The following is an 18,742-nucleotide window of genomic DNA, read 5'->3' as shown; positions in this document are numbered from 1 at the left end:
GTGTAAAAATAGAGGAGAGAGACTACATCAGACAGTGGGGAAGAGCACAAGAGGTCTGGATGAAAATCCTGCCTCTGATCCTACTAGTTTTTGTTGCTGGACAAACATTTGAACCTCTCTGAATCTCAGTTTACTCATCTATAAAAAGGAAGTAGGAGAGTCCACTTGACATGGTTGCTGTGGAGGTTAACAAATGAACTCCTGTTAAGGGGCTGAGCAGAAAATGCTCCCTAGTGAGAGATGGCATTCCAGGCAGAACAGGGGGTGAGAGCTTGTCAGTCACATGGAGCCTTCAAAATAGACAGCCTGTTTAGGGAAAGGTGAGCAGTTCAATGTGGCATCTTCCGGAACATTGAGGAGAAGACCAAGACCTGGGTTGAGTCCAGACTGGGAGTCTATTTAGTGACATGCTAAGGAGTTGAACTCTTTTCTGAGAGCTCTATGGAGCTGTTGGGTGACTTGGGGAAAAAAGTGACATGAAAAGTCCTAGATTTTAGGAAGATCACTCTGGTTTCTGCATGAAGCAGGAGCTGAAGACAGAAGCAGAGCAGGGCCAAGCAACAAGGCTTGGGTATCCAAGATGGTGGCCAAGAAACTGTCCCAACAACCATTCCACCTGGCAGCCTCATCACTCTCCACTTCAAAGAGCCTCTGCTGAACTTCCACAATATGCAAGGCCCAGGCCAAGGGCTTCAAAGGAGACTCAGCTTCCAATCCCCATCAGCTCAGTACTCAGGACCTGCCACAGTCTCTTCCCACCACACCTTGCCAGTTTTTCCCCAACACTCTCCAGCAGATACGCTGGGCCCCAGCCAAACAGACTGAAGGGGTTTTCCTGATAGAATGAGCTTAAACTATTTCCTCCCTCCATGCCCTTGTTCTTGCTGTGGGGACTTCCATGCCTGGGTTTGGATCACTCCTTTGCTGGCACTGTGTGACCTATGGCAGATCACTTAGCCTTTCTGTTCCTTCATATGTGTAATTTAAATAGTGACAGTACTCGCAGAAACATTGTCAAGCGTACCTAAAACATTTAGCACAAGATCTAGCATGTTCCCTGGCACTTGCCAGCATGACTCCCAAAGTCTGCTCCTAGGATCTGGTTCCTCACCACTGACCTCCACAGTCTGACCCCTCATTCTGCTCTCAGACGCTGACATATGTTGCAGTCTTCTGGGCACATTAGTTTTCTTCACCCCAAAACACTCCCCAGTGGAGAGATCTCACAAGGACTGTATAGTCCTCCCCCGGGTGTCCTCTCAGAACTGAGCACACGTGATTGCGTAGCTATTTGAATGGGGCACATATCTGTACAGAGTTGGGCTCTGCTGGGTAAACAGCACAACACAAAGACCCATCCACCCAAGACACCATGTCCATGCTCCCTTCTATGTGTTTTTTCTTCCTGCCAATAGTTTTCGATGATCAGACCAGAAGGGGGCACAGACCCAATGAAAGCCTGCTAATAAAATGGCCAGGCATATATGACATGGCCCAACCAAAACCAGGAGCCAAGACGGTCAGGGTCACTGCTGAGAACATTGTTGGACACAAGAAGAAAATCATGCAAGGGCAACAAGAGTTGAAATTGAAAGGACTTTGAAAGTCCCGAAATCAAGACAGAGTGATTGGGGAGAATACAGAACTGGAGCATGGGAGCCCACAACAAGTAAATGTTCTGAGAAACCAGAAATTAATAGTGGTCTTAGAAATTACATATATCGAGGATCTACTACGTGCCACCCACTGAGTTAAGCAATATATGGATTATCTAATTTACTTATTTTTATAAAAACCTTAAGAGTGATCACTATTATTAGACTTATTAGAAGAAATTGAGTCACAGAATGGTTAAATGCTATAAGCCCCCATTGCCCAACTGGTTTTTCAATTCCTTATAAGAAACCTTCACACTATCCCCTATGCCCACCACCAGTTACATAACACAGGTAGATTTCCTCTCCTTGTAAGTACAGAAGCAGAAAATACTATGGAAGCAGACTGCACACCAGACAGGAAAAATGTGCAAAAAGGAGAAGCACCCTGTCAAACACGGCACAGACTAGACCTAGTTCCCAGGGGCTGCCTAGACCCCTGGGGCTGTTGGAATCACTCATTCTCCTGGGCCCCGAAGGTTGGGTCATGCATGACTAATATCTTTAAAGACTTTGTACATATTGTGCCTCTTTTTTCCAGCCAGCTCGTAAGGTCCTTGAAGACGAAGATTGTGCCTTCTCATGCTGTTTGTCCTCTGGCAAATGAGAGCGTCCTGAACTTTTTTCAAAAATCATCTGTGTGGCTCCGTTCAGAGTGCCAGTGCTCCCACCCGTGGACATGGGATCCTTCAGGGCTCTCCAAAGGCATTGGAGCCCTTAGGTGTAATCTGAGAACCGCCAGCAGAATAAATAAATCCCTGCCCTGGTGGCAAATACTTCCCTTTACTTCTTCCCCCATAAATGGAAACTTCTCCAACCCAGTCTCATGAGTGCTCTCTAATGGGTTCTTTGTTTTGTTTATTCCACTTAGCTCAAGCCAGAAGCAAACAAGAGCAAATGCACAAGGAGCCACCTAGCATAGTGCGTGGCAAGGACTCAGGAATTCTGTTTCCTCCAGTACTGCTTAATCTGAAGAGTGCAAACTTTGGTGTTTTAAATGGTCCTTGAAATGGTTGGGCAGTGGGTGGTAGTTCCCATGGCCAAGAAGCCTTCTTCTCAGCCCATAGACAGACTTGCCGTGTGGGCAAGAACAGTGTAAACTTCAGGCTCTTACCTCTGGGCCTCCCAGATGGTCCCTCTGATAGTAATGAGCAGAGAGCTAGACTAGGCCATACCTCCAAATGGAGGTCCCAGCTCAGGATCCATCCACAGGAAACAGCCTCAGAAGAAGCAGCTTCTTCAGGGCTGGATGGAAAAGGAGAGTCCTGACCTGAGAAAAGGGCAGAAGCTGAGGCTTGCAAAGCTGAGAACCTCATGCAAGCTTCAAAATAGCAAGGAAGGCATCAAGGAAATCCCCACATCCAGGGGCCAAAGCTAAACTATGAAGACTGGAGCACAAGGCAGCAGGTGGGGAGGTCTACAAATGTGGACTCAGTGAAGGTAAGTGGAAATGAGTGACTGTCTATGCAGTGGTTTTCAAACATTTTTTAATTTAATTTTTAATTGGGGGAGAATTGCTTTTCAATGTTATGTCGGTTTCTACCATACAACAACACAAATCAGCCATAATTATACATATATCAAACTTTTTAAAAGTATTTACTTGCTTATTTATTTGGCTGTGTCGGGTCTTAATTGCAGTACCCAGGATCCACATTGCAGCATCTGAACTCCAGAGTGCAAGAAATCAGTAGTTGCTGCACACAGGCTTAGTTGCTTCATGGCATGTGAGATCTTAGTTCCATGGGTTTGACCAGGGATCAAACCCATATCCTCTGCATTGCGAGGAGAACTCTTAACCTCTGGACCACCAGGGAAGTCCCTCAGACATTTTTAATAGATGAACTCTCTTTTAAAAATGAAAGCTATGCAACCCTAACACATAAACAATATTTTAAAAAACAGTTTTTAGGATATTAATACATCTACTAATTATAAAAACAACGGAATTGATTTTATCAGAATGAAAATTTGAAATGGAGTATATGATTGGAGTTTTATTTCACCTGAAGCATCTAATTTATTTCAGCATTTTATTTTGGTTCTAGAGTTTCCAAAGAAAATATAAATCCTGATCACAGAGACAAGTTGTTGCAAATGATAAATAGTTCTTTTTAACCAATTGCTTTGCAGTAAGATAATCTTCAACTAGGCAGCAAATGGAAAGTTTTACTCTGAAATTTGCAAATAAAAAAAAAATGAGCAAACACGTTAATGAACAACTCAAATTTGCATAATCACTAAAAGAGATCCTGTTGGTTTAAAAATCCCCAGTCTGGAATATCTACTAACATTTGTCACTTTATTTCAAAGGATTGCAGTGAGCTGGCAGTATGGCCCAATTGGCCTGTCTTAAAAGTTTCTTTCTGTATGGAGTGGACATAGAAGCCAAAGAGGCCCCTGGTGGGGAACTTATGAACAACCCAAGAATTCAAGAAGAAACAAACTACCTAGTCCATACCATCAAATTGCTTAGAAGCAAAAAAAAAAAAAAAATAGTTTGAAAGACTTAAGACAAAACCCCGGGTGTATTATGTATTAACTGTGTGAGATTGGGAAATTATTTAAATTTTCTGAGCCTAAATATTCTTATCTCTAAATCTGGAATAGTAATTTTCTTTCACTGGACAGTTACAAATATTAAATGAGATGCTGTACGTACAGGACTAGCGATTTAGTAGCTCAGTAACTAGGAACGAGGATGGAGCCAGAGGGGCCTGATATAGGCAGACACGGAAGCCTGGGGGTTGTCTTGGCAACCGCATCCAGGCCTGAGAAGGTCTCATGAGCAGATCCTGATCAGGTCCAGAGGGAAGGGAGGAACTGGGGCTCACTTGCTTCTTCCTGCCTCCATAAGGATTGTTACAGGGGACAGAATAGAGCCCAGATAAATAGCTGGAGAAGGCAGAAGTTGCAGGCCAGGAAGACCAGGAGATGCCAGCGATCAACATGATACATGCAAGGACACTTGTGCCCCAGGGATCATTCTTCTGGGATTCCTCTGCATGCAGATTTCTGCAAATAGATATCTCCTGCTCACTTTCCCCTCAGAAGTCTGTAGAAGAAAGATGGCAGTACCCATGCCAGGCTTTTAACAGATCAAGCAGAAGGGGACACACCAGGGCAATGTTGCTTAGAGGTGCCAAACCCAGCCCTATACCGTGAACACACATATACCAGGAGGTCACTGTTTCATTAATGGAAGCTCTGGGGACCTCTCCCTGTTCAAGATCCAAGTCCCATGTTCTTTTACCCTTTCCCCAAATAGCTGCCTGACCCCATGCACATATGAGCAATGGTCCCCAACTTTTATAGCACCAGGGACTGGTTTCGTGGAAGACAATTTTTCCACGGACCGGAGGAGGGAAGATGGTTTCGGGATGATTCAAGCCCATGACATTTATTGTGCACGTTATTTCTACTATTATTACATCAGCTTCACCTCAGGCATTTGATCCCAGAGGTTGGGGACCCCTGTCTTAGAGAACTTCCTTCCTGTATTCAACCCCACTGGGATCTCTAAACAGGATCCTCACGCTTCCTTTGCCCTAGGTAATTTACCAGCACTGTAGCTAGCTGACTCAGCCAGCTGCAGCTCTGTCAGCTCTATCTAATCCCTAATTAGTGATGGACCAAGATGAGATAAGAGCGTAGATTCTTTAGAGATAGAAAGTGAAGCCCTAACACTGCAGCCTTCCTCACAATGTGCAGGAAGGCAACACCCTTCAACGTAGGCTGATGCTTTCTTTTTGGCAGAATTTGTTGAATCCCAAAGGTCTTCTTAATTCCCTCACTGCTGATCCATGACTCAAAGCCTCAAGTCCTGTGAGCAAAGAGCCTCACAGGCATGTGGCTTCTTGTTGGAATAATATTTCAAAGGGGAGAGAGAGTCCTCACCCTCTTCTAATGGATCTCTTAACAAGCTTACGTAAAGATCACCGATTCACCGAGATCATTGTCCGGGTGACAGGGAGCTGTAATTGATTATTGTGACTTAGATGCTTAGAGAGTGATTCATTAGGGCCCCATCATCCCAGTCATTTTTAATGGGAAGGGTTGGGTGGTGCGTAAATATAGTTATGACAGGCAAGGAGAGAGCAAACAGGCCAGGGAGAAAAAGAACCACAGAGGTCTCTACAAGGTGAAGCCTTTCTTTCCCAGAAGGTTGAGATCATTCTGTCAGAGATTCTTTTGCAGCAATTGCCTTGACCCAGTGCTACAGCAGGACCTAAGCAGTGCCAAGCAACATGCCCTTCCTAGGCATCTCAGAACGTCAAGCAGAGAGCTCCACAGTAGACACAATTAAATGAGAGACTGGGGTATAATGGTTGTACCATTTCTAAAGTGTACTTGATTTGACTATAGGATATCCACTGTGCACTCTTGATAGTCCCTTGGACTGCAAGGAGATCCAACCAGTCAATACTAAAGGAAATCAATCCTGAATATTCTTTGGAAGAATTGATACTGAAGTTGAAGCTCCAATACTTTGGCCACCTGATGTGAAGAACTGCCTCATTGGAAAAGACCCTAATGCTGGGAAAGATTGTAGGCAGGAGGAGAAGAAGCTGGTAGAAGATGAGGTGGTTGGATAGCATCACCGATTCAATGGGCATGGGTTTGAGCAGGCTCTGGGAGATGATGAAGGACAGGGAGGCCTGGAGTGCCTGGCATCCATGGACACAACTGAGTGACTGGACGACAACTGTGCAATGTATAGTCAAGCTTACCTTTCTTGTGGGTCAATAAACTCCAGGTCAATACACTTTTGATCCTTCCTTTGCAAATAAGATCAAAATGAACCCCAAGGAATTTGATTCCTTGTTATATGAAAAAAAAAAATTGTTTCATTGTGATCTCAAGGAAAGTCATATCTGAGTAATCATGAAACCATCTCATTTTCTAGGATAATGCCTTGCACCTAATGGGTACTCTAAATTGTTTATTGAAGTTCTAGAATCGGGTTGTGTAACCAGTATGACCCACTTCACCAAAACAGTGTCCATTTTCTTCCTAACATTCAATTTAACCATTTAAATTTAAGTCCAAATTAACAGGATATCCAGTTTCTCTTTCTTGGGATTTCCTTGGCCTAGAATTGCCTATGAGTCCAATGTTTATTCAAAACAAAGGGGCTGTTCCAATTTTCAAACTCCAAGTAAAGTGAGAAGTAGTGAATCAGATTAGTCCATGACTAAAGCCCCAGTGGGTCCTTACCGCATTGATTTCTGTCAGAAATAGATATGCTTGAGCACACAGCAGTGATAACACCCTTTCTAGTCCAGATCCTTATGCTAACAGTAGTGTTCTTTCAGAGAAATAAAAGCCCACATAAGGTACTCAGGAGTTGGATTGGGCCAAAGATGTCCCCACCTTGACCTCCCAACGTCTTTGCTGTCCCCTTATATGCTCGGCTATTGCCCCCTGGACAGAAGGGACTGGATAAGGGGAGGGGCTCCAAGATTTATCCACTAGTTCTAGAAGAGACAGACTTGGTGAAGACACAGAGATCAGCCTTACATGAAGTCTTCACTCAAATGTTATTTTTTATTGTGCTGCCTTTTCTGTAAAGAATAAGTTCTGCTCCAAAATATTTTCTTGAGATCCTCTAGAAAGATAGAAAAACAGAGAAGTCTGCAATTTTAAATGGATTTTTAAAAATTTTTCCTTGTTCATTTTTTTTAATTGAAACTTTTAAATTAATCATGCCTCTCAGTTAGGGTACATTATCATCATTATTCTGTACACTTTTCCTTTTATCATATTTTCCCTTTAATGCCTGTTTCTGACTCATCTTTCTAACATTAACTCTAGTCCTAACCATTCTCATGTGTTTTTGTTGTTCACTTGCTCAGTCATGTCTGACTCTTTGCAACCCCATGGACTGCAGCACGCCAGGCTTCCCTGTACTTCACTGTCTCCAAGAGTTTGTTCAGATTCATGCCCACTGAGTCGGTGATGTTATCTAGCCATCTCATCCTCTGCCGCCCTACTTTCCTTTTGCCTTCAATCTCTCCCAGCATCAGGGTCTGTTCCTGTGTTGGCTCTTCAATCAGGTGGCCAAAATATTGGAACTTCAGCTTTAGCATCAGTCATTCCAATGAAAATTCACAGTTGACTTCCTTCAGGATTGACTGATTTGACCTCCTTGCAGTCCAAGGGACTTTCGGGAGTCTTCTCCAGCACCACAATTCAAAGGCATCAATTCTTCAGCCCTTAGCCTTCTTTTTGGTCTAACTCTCACATTCATACCTGACGACTGGAAAAACCATAGCTTTGACTCTATGGCCCTTTGTCGGTAAAGTGATATTTTTGCTTTTTAATACACTGTCTAGGTTTGTCAGAACTTGTTTTTACCTGTTCCTATAAAAATAAGCTTTTTTGTGTGTAATGTCATTCTACTTACTGATTTTTAATGATGTATTATTTTAAGGTCTATCATATACAGTCCACTGCTTTTAACTTATAGCATCCCGTGTTGTGCTCAGTCTCTTCAGTCGTGTCTAGCTTTTTGCAATCCTATGGTCTGTAGCCCACCAGGCTCAATACTGGAGTGGGTTGCCATGCCTCCTCCAGGAGATCGTCCCAACCCAGGAATCAAACCTGCATCTCCTGCCTTGCAAGCAGATTCTTCACCCCTGAGCCACTGGGGAAGCCCAACTTACAGCATAGTACCCCATAAAATGCAACCCTACATTTAACAATCCACTCCCCAAGGAGTGGACACTGAGTTGCCTCCAACACCTTCTTTCATAGCAGCATTACAGTGCCCATCCCCATTCAGGTCACCTATGGACCTGTGTGAATTTTGTGCTGAATTATAGAGTACGAGTACGCTTAATTTAGCCAAATACTGGCAGATTGTTCTCCAAAATGTCTGCATCAGCCTACACTAACCCTGCAGAGCATGCAACTTACACAAATAACACTCTTTGTAATATGTCTTAATACCTGGCAAGAAAAATATTCCCTTTGTGTTTTTTTTTAAACTCCCTTAGGTATTCATGGATCTTAATCCTTCCAGATATTTTTAGGTTATTTTTATCAAGTCCATCAAAATATCTTACTGGAATTTTAATGAAATTGTATTGTATATGTATATTGATTCGAGTAGGAAGTAACTTGACAAGATTAACTCACTCCATACAGCAACAAGGAATGTTTCTCCATGTAAATAAATCATCTTCTGTGTACTCCAATAATGTTTAACCTTTTCCCATAGAAATCTGTGTACTTTTGACTAAGTTCACTCCTAGATGGCTTATACTTTTTATTGGTAATATGAAGGCTACCTTCTTTTCTTACTGTGTTTTTAGTTGATAGTTGATTATTGCTGATGAAAAATAACTTTAATTATACATAAGTTGATCTGACAGCAAACTTATTGAACTTTCTTACTACTTCTAATGGTGTGTCTATTTTGTTATTTTTTTATGGAAGCTTCTTTAAATTTCATCTTACCAGTTACCTCACTCAACTCTAGTTACAGCAAATATTTCTTCTTGGGATCTTTTTGTTTCTTTGTTCCAGCTATATGGAGGTTATAGATTTAAAAAGCTGTTCGAGTTACTTTTTTAAAGAAATAACATAGTGAATAATGGGAGCTAAGAAGAAAAATCAAATTCTATTTTAATATGGAACACGTTCTACATAAAAACTAAAACTGGACGAAAATACTCCTCTTGGTTCTTAGAAGATTTGTGAGTACTGTCTAGGGTAAACTTTTTTGTTTAACAGTAGTACAGCTAATGTTACACATTAGTGATAAATTAAGACATAAAGGTTATATGAGAGTTTATAAAAACAAGTCTTTCAACAGCTGTGTTAAGAAGATGTCTTGTGAAAAGAAATGGAAGGACATTTGTTACCCAGCAACACTGACAGTTGTAAGCACAACGATACTTACTTAACCTGAGTCACTAGGGCAGGAGGCTAACTACTGCATGAGGTCCTCCCAAGAAGTGTCTGCTTCCTCTTCCCAGGTCTCCAGTTCTACATCCTTCACCTGCTGTCTTGTTTACACCTTTGGTTACAGTATTGCAGAGGTTAAAGTTATCCCAACCAGAAACATTCATAAAGAATGCTTCCAGTTCATTGAACTTTTGTCAGTTTTGCTGGGTACATTTCAAGCAGTAGCAGATGTTTCTCCTGTGCTATTCATAGCCTTACTTGTGTTTCCAGAAGCAGGAGGAACCCTGAAGCAAATGAGAGCTGTGTGTGTGCATGCAAAGTCATTTCAGTTGTGCCCAACTCTTTAAGACGCTATGGACTGTAGCCCACCAGGTTCCTATGTCCATGAGATTCTCCAGGCAAGAATACTGGAGTGGGTTGCCATGCCTTCCTCCAGGGGATCTTCCTGACCCAGGAACTGAAGCCACATTTCTTACATCTCCTGTATTGGCAGGCAGGTTCTTTACCACTAGTGTCATCTGGAAAACCCAAATGAGAGCTATTTCTAACTAAAAAGAGGAATGGTGGTGGTGGTGGTTTAATCACTAAGTCATGTCCGAGCGACTCCACAAACCATAGCCTACCAGGCTCCTCCATCCATGGGATTTCTCAGGCAAGAATACTGGAGTGAGTTGCATTTCCTTCTCCACAGAATTGTCCCAAGCCAGGGATTGAACCTGCATCTCCCACATTGCAGGCAGATACTTTACCAATACTATACTCTAAATGCAAATCCAGTTTGGAAGGAATATGTCACAAGTTTCAAAATCCTTCTATGGATTTTCAAATGATGGTAGTGATCCTGATCACACAGAGATCATATGGAAGAGTCATATTCTTTCACACCACCAAACCCTTTTCCTGATTCTTTTCTTACAGCCAATCAAAGAGCAGCTGGAGTCCTCTAGGGCTCCACCCAACAGCAAAGATGAGACTCCATTCCCATCTTGGACAAGGGGCTGAGAACCATTCCCTGGAGGCCTCCAGAGTTCCACCCAGCAGCAAATGTGAGACTCCATAACCATCTTGGACAAGGGGCTGAGAACCACTTCACTTTGGAGTGAGCAGAGAGGTCTGCCATCACCAGAGCCAGCTCCCTGAGGAAGGAGCTGGGACCAGAGGGAAGGAATGAATGGTACTGGGCCATGAATTTTGTTCAGCTCTTTTAAGACAGACACATGCTGCCACCTGGTTCCTATTACAGCCTCAGTGCACTGAGACTTGCCCACTGAGGCACCCAGGTGGAAGACTGAAGCTGAGGCCCTGTGTGCTTGGAGCCGGGAGAATGTTCCCAGCATATCAAAATTACAGAAACATCTGTGCCCAACAGTTTCCAGCCGAACTGCTGTGAAAATTTACAGTGTTCGATTGCTTTCAGAATTTCTCACTTCTCAGCCTGAGGCAGGGTGGTCTCAAGGCTGCCAGTGAGTTGCTGCAGGAAGTGAGAGAGATCACAGTTTCCAGGGTCTGGATGAAATGTGGCATAAGGGTGTGAGAGGTGAGCCTGGAGCCTTGCGTGCTGCGAACTTCCATCAACTGATCAATCCTTTCTTCCCTTTTAATTCAATCAACATATACTTGCTGAGCATGGTATGAACTAACTTTACAATGGATCAAAATCTGAGTAAGGGTTGGTCTTCAAAGAGCCAACAACTTCGTGAGAAGTAACCAATGATCAAAAATGATTCAAATAATGAAATATTATTTATTTGGAAACCAAAAGACACCAATGAAATGGCAATCATGCACTATATATATATATATATACACACTAAAGGTAAACAATCCTATTGGTTTTATAAGTGCCATCTAGAATAGCACAACCCTAATTATGGTCCTTAAACTAGCAACAATAGCATCCCTGGGTTTCTTGTTAGAAATGTAAATTCTCTGACACCCCACCAACACCACCATCACTGCAACACCCGCCCCCCACCAGTATCCCAGTAATCTGGGAATAGGGCCTAAGAATCTGTGTATTGAAAGTTTTCCAAGTGATACTAAACCTTAAGAAGCAACAGTCCAGCATATGGACAAAATAAAAAACCAATCCTAGGCAAATAAATTACCCAAAACAACCGAACCTGATTTGTTCAGGGGACCAGAGGAGACAGGCAAAAAGAACAGACTTACCAGTGCACTGCAGCAAAGGGTCATGGCATTCGACATTAGAAGCAGGGTAGAATTTTCAAGTAGCAGAAAGAACCAGCAAAGGGAAGAATTGATATAAAGTCTGGGGAAAATCACAGAGATTTTGCATGAGGATATTTTCTAAAAATTTTTAAATGTTGTTAATAGACAATGTCATACAAAGACCACTCAACTATTAAAGGGTGATCTATCACTGTGTAGTTGTTGTGGAAATAGGTCAACGAGACTTTGATCACTATTTACACAACATATGCACAACCATCACTACCTCCTTACCATGCTATGAACTTCGGAGTTTCATGTTTTCCTGCTTTTAAATGTTGGAACACTTTTGTAATGTTTAATTCTATATGTCTACTCGATTACTTTACAGAGCTTCCAGATATTTGATTAAACATTATTCTAGATATATCTATGAGGGTATTTCTGGATGCTTCTGGAGGAGATTAACATTTGGATCGATTGCAGATTGCCCTCCCCAGTGCAGCCGAGTGTGCTCCAATCTGTTGAAGGCCTAATTTGGTAAAACATAACGGAAGGTAGGAGCAGACACTGGCAATTGTGCAAGAAATGTTAGTTGCTCCTGTGTAATTCCTGATCTGAATCAAAGGATACTTTTAGATTTGATAATGCTTGTTGGGGTTCTTTGGTGGTAGTTTGGGTTGAAGTTTCTCTTGGTTAGTTGGTTCACCAGTTTGGGAGAATTTCTTTCTGTTTTAATTTTTTGTTGCCTTTGAAACCATTGATCTGAAGGAAAACATGAGTTAGAAACTGAGGCAGAGTGAATGAAGAGACTCATAATAAAATATCTTAAAAACAAGCTATTATTATGTATTTAACTTTGCAGAGACAGGAAGAATTATCTTCTAGATTTTTTTTTTTCTTAATTCCACCACCATAAAAGAACAGAAGAAAAAGGGAAGAGAAAGCCATCCTCATTATGTCTTTGATAGAAAACTTTAGATTCTGGCCAGTCATAAATATGTGCCCAACTTATATTTGAGGGAATATAAACAATGAAAAAACAGATCTCATTTTTAATTGTCAATGGAAATTTAAAAATAATAAGTTAAAGAAAATTCTCTTGGGCAATTATACAGAAGATTTATTCTATGCTGTCCTTGACCTAGGAGACAGGGCCACAAGCTGACATCAATCCCTAATACATACAAGCAAGCATGTTTCAAAGAGAGGAAATGCAACATATGAAAACAGAGTTAGCAGAAACAAAATATCAGTCTTTGAATCAGAGCAGAGAGCTCTAAAGGCTAATAGAGAGGTTCCAGAATAGTCCTCCCATTAAATAAGTGAGGAAGATCAGACTAAGGGAGAAATGGGCAAAAAGAAACACAGAAAAATAGACAAGCAAACATAAAAAGGCATTTTACCTAAGAGAAAAATGCAAATAATTATAAATGTATGTGTGCTAAGCCACTTCAGTCAGGTCTGATTCTTTGTGACCCCAAGGGACTATAGCCTGACAGGCTCCTCTGCCCGTGGAATTTTCCAGGCCAAGAATACTGGAGTGGGTTGCCATGCTCTCCTCCAGGGGATTTTCCTGACCTAGGGATCAAACCCATGTCTCTTAAAATCACCTGCATAGGCAGGTGGGTTCTTTACCACTGGCACCACCCAGTTTCATTGGAAGTGAAAGTTATTAGTTAAAACAACAATAAGATATATTTTGCACTTACTATATTGCCAAAGATTTAAAATGTGACAGTATCAAGTGTTGGTGAAGAAGTGGAGAAATGGGAACTCTTTACTCTATGAGTCAGTAACTGGTTTTGCAACAAATATAGAAAGCAGTTGAGCATAACACTGAACATACGTGACTGTGACCATCTCTTTCCCAGGTTTACACCCTAAAGAAACTTCAGCAGATGTGCCTCAGGAAAAAAATCTAGCAATGTGCATAACAGAATTGTCTGTCATACTGAAAAACTGCAACAACCCAAATATCCATTAAGAAGAGAATGACTAAATAGAGATGAAGTCATAAAACAGCATTCCACTTAGGACTGAAAATAAATGGACTATAAGTACATGGCTAAATCTCATAACCTGTATGCAGGTCAGGAAGCAACAGTTAGAACTGGACATGGAACAACAGACTGGTTCCAAATAGGAAAAGGAGTACATCAAGGCTGTATATTGTCACCCTGCTTATTTAACTTATATGCAGAGTACATCATGAGAAACACTGGGCTGGAAGAAGCACAAGCTGGAATCAAGATTGCAGGGAGAAATATCAATAACCTCAGATATGCAGATGACACCACCTTTATGGCAGAAAGTGAAGAGGAACTAAAAAGTCTCTTGATGAAAGTGAAAGAGGAGAGTGAAAAAGTTGGCTTAAAGCTCAACATTCAGAAAATGAAGATTATGGCATCTGGTCCCATCACTTCATTGGAAATAGATGGGGAAACAGGGGAAACAGTGTCAGACTTTATTTGGTGGGGGGCTCCAAAATCACTGCAGATGGTGATTTCAGCCATGAAATTAAAAGATGCTTACTCCTTGGAAGGAAAGTTATGACCAACCTACATAGCATATTGAAAAGCAGAGACATTACTTTGCCAACAAAGGTCCATCTAGTCAAGGCTATGGTTTTTCCAGTGGTCATGTATGGATGTGAGAGTTGGACTGTGAAGAAAGCTGAGTGCTGAAGAATTGATGCTTTTGAACTGTGGTGTTGGAGAAGACTCTTGAGAGTCCCTTGGACTGCAAGAAGATCCAACCAGTCCATCTTAAAGGAGATAAATCCTGGGTGTTGTTTGGAAGGACTGATGCTGAAGCTGAAACTCCAGTACTTTGACCACCTCATGCAAAGAGTTGACTCATTGGAAAAGACGCTGATGCTGTGAGGGATTGGGAGCAGGAGGAGAAGGGGATGACAGAGGATGAGATGGCTGGATGGCATCACTGACTCGATGGACATGAGTTTGAGTGAACTCCGGGGGTTGGTGATGGACTGGGAGGCCTGGTATGCTGCAATTCATGGGGTCACAAAGAGTCAAACACAACTGAGCAACTGAACTGAACTGAACTGACAGAAATCTCATAAATATAGCTAAAAGGATAAAAAGCATATCAAAGAAAAATACATTATAGAATTTTCAGCTTAATAAAGTACAAAAACAAGTAATACTAATCAATATACTATTTATTGATAGGGTGTATGTGTATATATATGTATTATTATATAATACATATATATGGCTCAGACGGTAAAGAATTGGTCTGCAATGCAGGAGACCTGGGTTGGGAAGATCCCTTGGAGGAGGGCCTGAATACCCACTCGATTATTCTAACCTGAAGAGTCCCCATTAACAGAGGAGCCTGATGGGCCACCATCCATGGGGTCACAAAGAGTCGGACATGACTGATCGACTAAGCACACACACATACATAATATAAGTGAAGTCGCTCAGTCGTGTCCAACTCTTTGTGACCCCATGGACTATAGCCTACTAGGCTCCTCCCTCCACGGGATTCTCCAGGCAAGAGTACTGGAGTGGGGTGCCATTGCCTTCTCCAGATAGAAAAACATAAACATAAAACCAAAATCCACAAAAATGGTTAGCTCTAGGGGTTAAATGAAGATGGAAGTTGCACAGAAGAGGAACACATGTAAGACCTGAAAAGTATGCACAATGTTCTATTTCTTTATCTAGTTGAAAGGTATCCAGGCATTGGTTTTATTAGTCTATAAACTATACATATGCCCTTTTGTACATTTAACTGTCATCATTAAAAATAAAATTAAACTTTAAGCATAAACTGGTAGTTAAAAGGTTAAGGAAGTTTCCCAGGTAACTACAAGTAAACATCGCAGCCTGGACTTGAACTCAGATGATCTAATTTCAGCACCCAGGCTTGTAAGGACTGTGTTATTCAGCCTATCATGCCACTAGTCAATACAAGACTCCTCACCTAACCTTGCTGAGTCTCGGCTTTTTCATCTGTAAAATAGAAACTGAATATACGTTTGGGAAGCTCTAGGCATCTGCTTAGCCCATGCCAAGTGTTCAAAGATAAGTCTACAAAGGAGCAGAAGCGAGGAAGGAAGGATGGGTGGGAAGAGAAAAAGGAAGAGGAAAAAGTGAGAGAGAAAGAAAGAAACACCAGTGCAGAGGGGCACTCAAGGGAACTTCACATCCAGTTTAGAAAAGGCTCGGAGTGGCAGTGTAAACTAGAAAGCCTGTTTTCTCTTCAAGGCTGCAGGCCCCAGAGCATCTGGTCTCATTAAAGGTGCAAAAGTCGAATATCCTATTGAAAATTCTCTTTGGTGTAGGAAATTAAGTTAAATTAAAAACATGACCTTTCTCTCAGACTGGCATAAGTGATCTCGTTCTCTGAGCAGGATCGTCTCCATCAGAAAAGCATCAAAACCAGACGTCTCAGGGGGACCTCTACAGCTGAGCCATCAGCCTCCTCGGAGACTCCCATTTATTTGGCTCCATCCAGGCAAAGAGGATCAGGTTCTTCATAAAATCCAAAGGAAGAAGGTGATATCCACCCGGGGAGGAGGGTTTCGGGTCTTCTCTAACATTTCACAGGCCATTGACTCAAAGAGCTGCTAACAGCCTGGACGATTGCTGCCCCCCGCCACCCTCACCCCATCCTTCCTCTCCTCACTTTGGATACAACCTTGTAGCCAGTGGGGGTTGCTGCAGACAGAATTACTCTCTCTGGCAGAGACTTAAGTTGTGAATTCAATTGTAATCCTATAAAGCCCAGCCGGGAGAGCTCTAGAGACCCAACAGCCTTCTAGGCAGGGACGTTCCCCCCAGGGGCCTGACCTGTCATGCCCCACCTCTCCTTGTTCCCTGGGGTGCCCACCCTGTTGCCAAGCAGGGCCTACTTTTTCCACTGACACCAAGATCCCCCAAGGCAAAGGGACACCCTCAGTCCAGCTTCGCCATCCAACAAACAACAGCAAAGCCCCTCCTCTTTCAACCCCACTCTTGCCCAGGCCTTTCTGGAGGCCCTTCTAGGATCCAGAGAGAACACAAGCGTAAGAGAGCTACAAAGAGCTGAGTAGCGGCACTAACTAGACAGAACCCAGAGCATGGGCAGTCCTGAGAGAAAGTGACTGGCCTTCTGGAACCAAACGCCAAACCAATATTCGGAAACGGAGATAAATAATGTGTGCATAAGCACATACTGTTCTTTACATGCCCAAATAATATGGCATAGTTTAACTGCTCAATTCAGAAGATGGTTGTGTGAATTATGATCTAACTATAGCATATCACTTAAAATAGTCTGTGTCATAGTAAAAAAAAAAAAAACTCCAGTATGCAACTCCAGTCCCTGATTTTTCCAATTACATTACTATTATTACTTATAATTTGCATATTAATATTAAATGGAACTTCACAATTTACTACAAACTTTTCTCCTATCAAATTTGCTCCCATTTAATCAGCATAATGTTCTTTGGAAGGAATTATGCTAAAGCTGAAACTCCAGTACTTTGGCTACCTCATGCGAAGAGTTGACTCATTGGAAAAGACTGATGCTGGGAGGGATTGGGGGCAGGAGGAAAAGGGAATGACAGAGGATGAGATGACTAGATGGCATCACCGACTCAATGGACGTGAGTTTCAGTGAACTCCGGGAGTTGGTGACGGACAGGGAAGCCTGGCGTGCTGCGATTCATGGGGTCGCAAAGAGTTGGACTCGACTGAACTGAACTGAATCAGCATAAATATATGAGGTAGATATTATTATCCCCATTTTATAGATGAGGAATTAGATGCTCGGAAAGAGGAAAGGATTTAACCAAGTTAAATACCTAATAGGCTCCCTGGTGGCTCAGATGGTGAAGAATCTGCTTGCAATGCAGGAGACCTGGGTTCAATCCCTGGATCAGGACCCTGGAGAAGGGAATAACTACCCACTCTAGTATTCTTGCCTGGAGAATTACATGGACAGAGGGGCCTGGTGGGCCACAGTCCATGGGGTCACAAAGAGTCACACATGCCTGAGAGACTAACACACACATACACAGGTCTTATTTAAAGTGGCTTCAGATAGTTTTGAAATGCACTGGAAAAAGCGTTTAATCAGTATTAAGGGCCAAAAAAGATATCTATCACTAATGTGTTGAAAGAACAAAGACATTTACAATTCTAGGGAGACTTTCATTAAAGACCTTTTGCAATCAGGAGTCTACTAAATAATTCTTAAAACTGGGATAGCTATATCTAAAATAAATTAATTAAATAATAGTAATGATGATGATGGTGGTAAAGGGGAGTAGAAATAGAAGGGAAAGGAAAATAAAAGGAGAAAAGGAGGAGTAGAACATAATTGTGCTAAAACAACATGTATTTCATAATTTTATAGCAAACATCTAACAACCCCTGAAAATCTACTATGGATTACATAATGGGGAACCAGAATCACATAGAGCTTATTTATTTTCTTGATGTTTTTCATTGTTTTAATCTTCAAAAACTTCAGAGTGAAAGGAAATAAAACCCTCCTTAAATTTCTTACTTAACTTCTGGCTTGTTCCTCTTGGGTTAGTAAGGGGTGTGAATTACCAAGCCGTTGTTTGGAGGAGAGCTAATACACAATAGTATTCATTATTCAAATAGCCAAAGTATGGAAACAGTCTAAGTGTCCATAAACAGGTGAATGGATAAAGAATGTGCTGTGTGTGAAATGCGGTGTGACAACATACATACATACACACAATATACACTACACACATAGGCATACAATGGAATGCTATTCAGCTATAAAAAGAAGGAAATCCCATTATTTGCAACAACATGGATGAAACTGGAATACATTATGGGCTGCCCTGGTGGCTGAGTTGGTAAAGAATCTGACTGCAATGGCAGGAGACCTAGGTTTGATCCCTGGGTGGGGAAGATCCCCTGCAGAAGGAAGTGGCAACCTACTCCAGTATACTTGCCTGGAAAATACCATGGACAGCGGAGCCTCGCGGGCTACAGTCCATGGGGTCG

General features: G+C 42.0%; 1 long non-coding RNA gene across 1 annotated transcript in view; it reads right to left on the bottom strand.

Moving 5' to 3' along the window:
• Positions 1–7,181: 7,181 nt before the first annotated feature.
• Positions 7,182–18,742, bottom strand: part of LOC133257402 (uncharacterized) — a 38,088-nt gene continuing 26,527 nt past the window's right edge. The window contains exons 3-5 of the long non-coding RNA XR_009739536.1: positions 11,739–11,838; positions 9,562–9,678; positions 7,182–7,263 (exon numbers count right to left, since the gene is read on the bottom strand). This is a non-coding gene — a long non-coding RNA (uncharacterized LOC133257402). The remainder of the gene's footprint in view (positions 7,264–9,561; positions 9,679–11,738; positions 11,839–18,742) is intronic.

Source organism: Bos javanicus, chromosome 11 (genome assembly GCF_032452875.1).
Source record: "Bos javanicus breed banteng chromosome 11, ARS-OSU_banteng_1.0, whole genome shotgun sequence".
NCBI classification, from domain to species: domain Eukaryota; kingdom Metazoa; phylum Chordata; class Mammalia; order Artiodactyla; family Bovidae; genus Bos; species Bos javanicus.
Note: the sequence above shows the minus strand (reverse complement) of the source record. Positions and strands in the feature narration are given on the sequence as shown.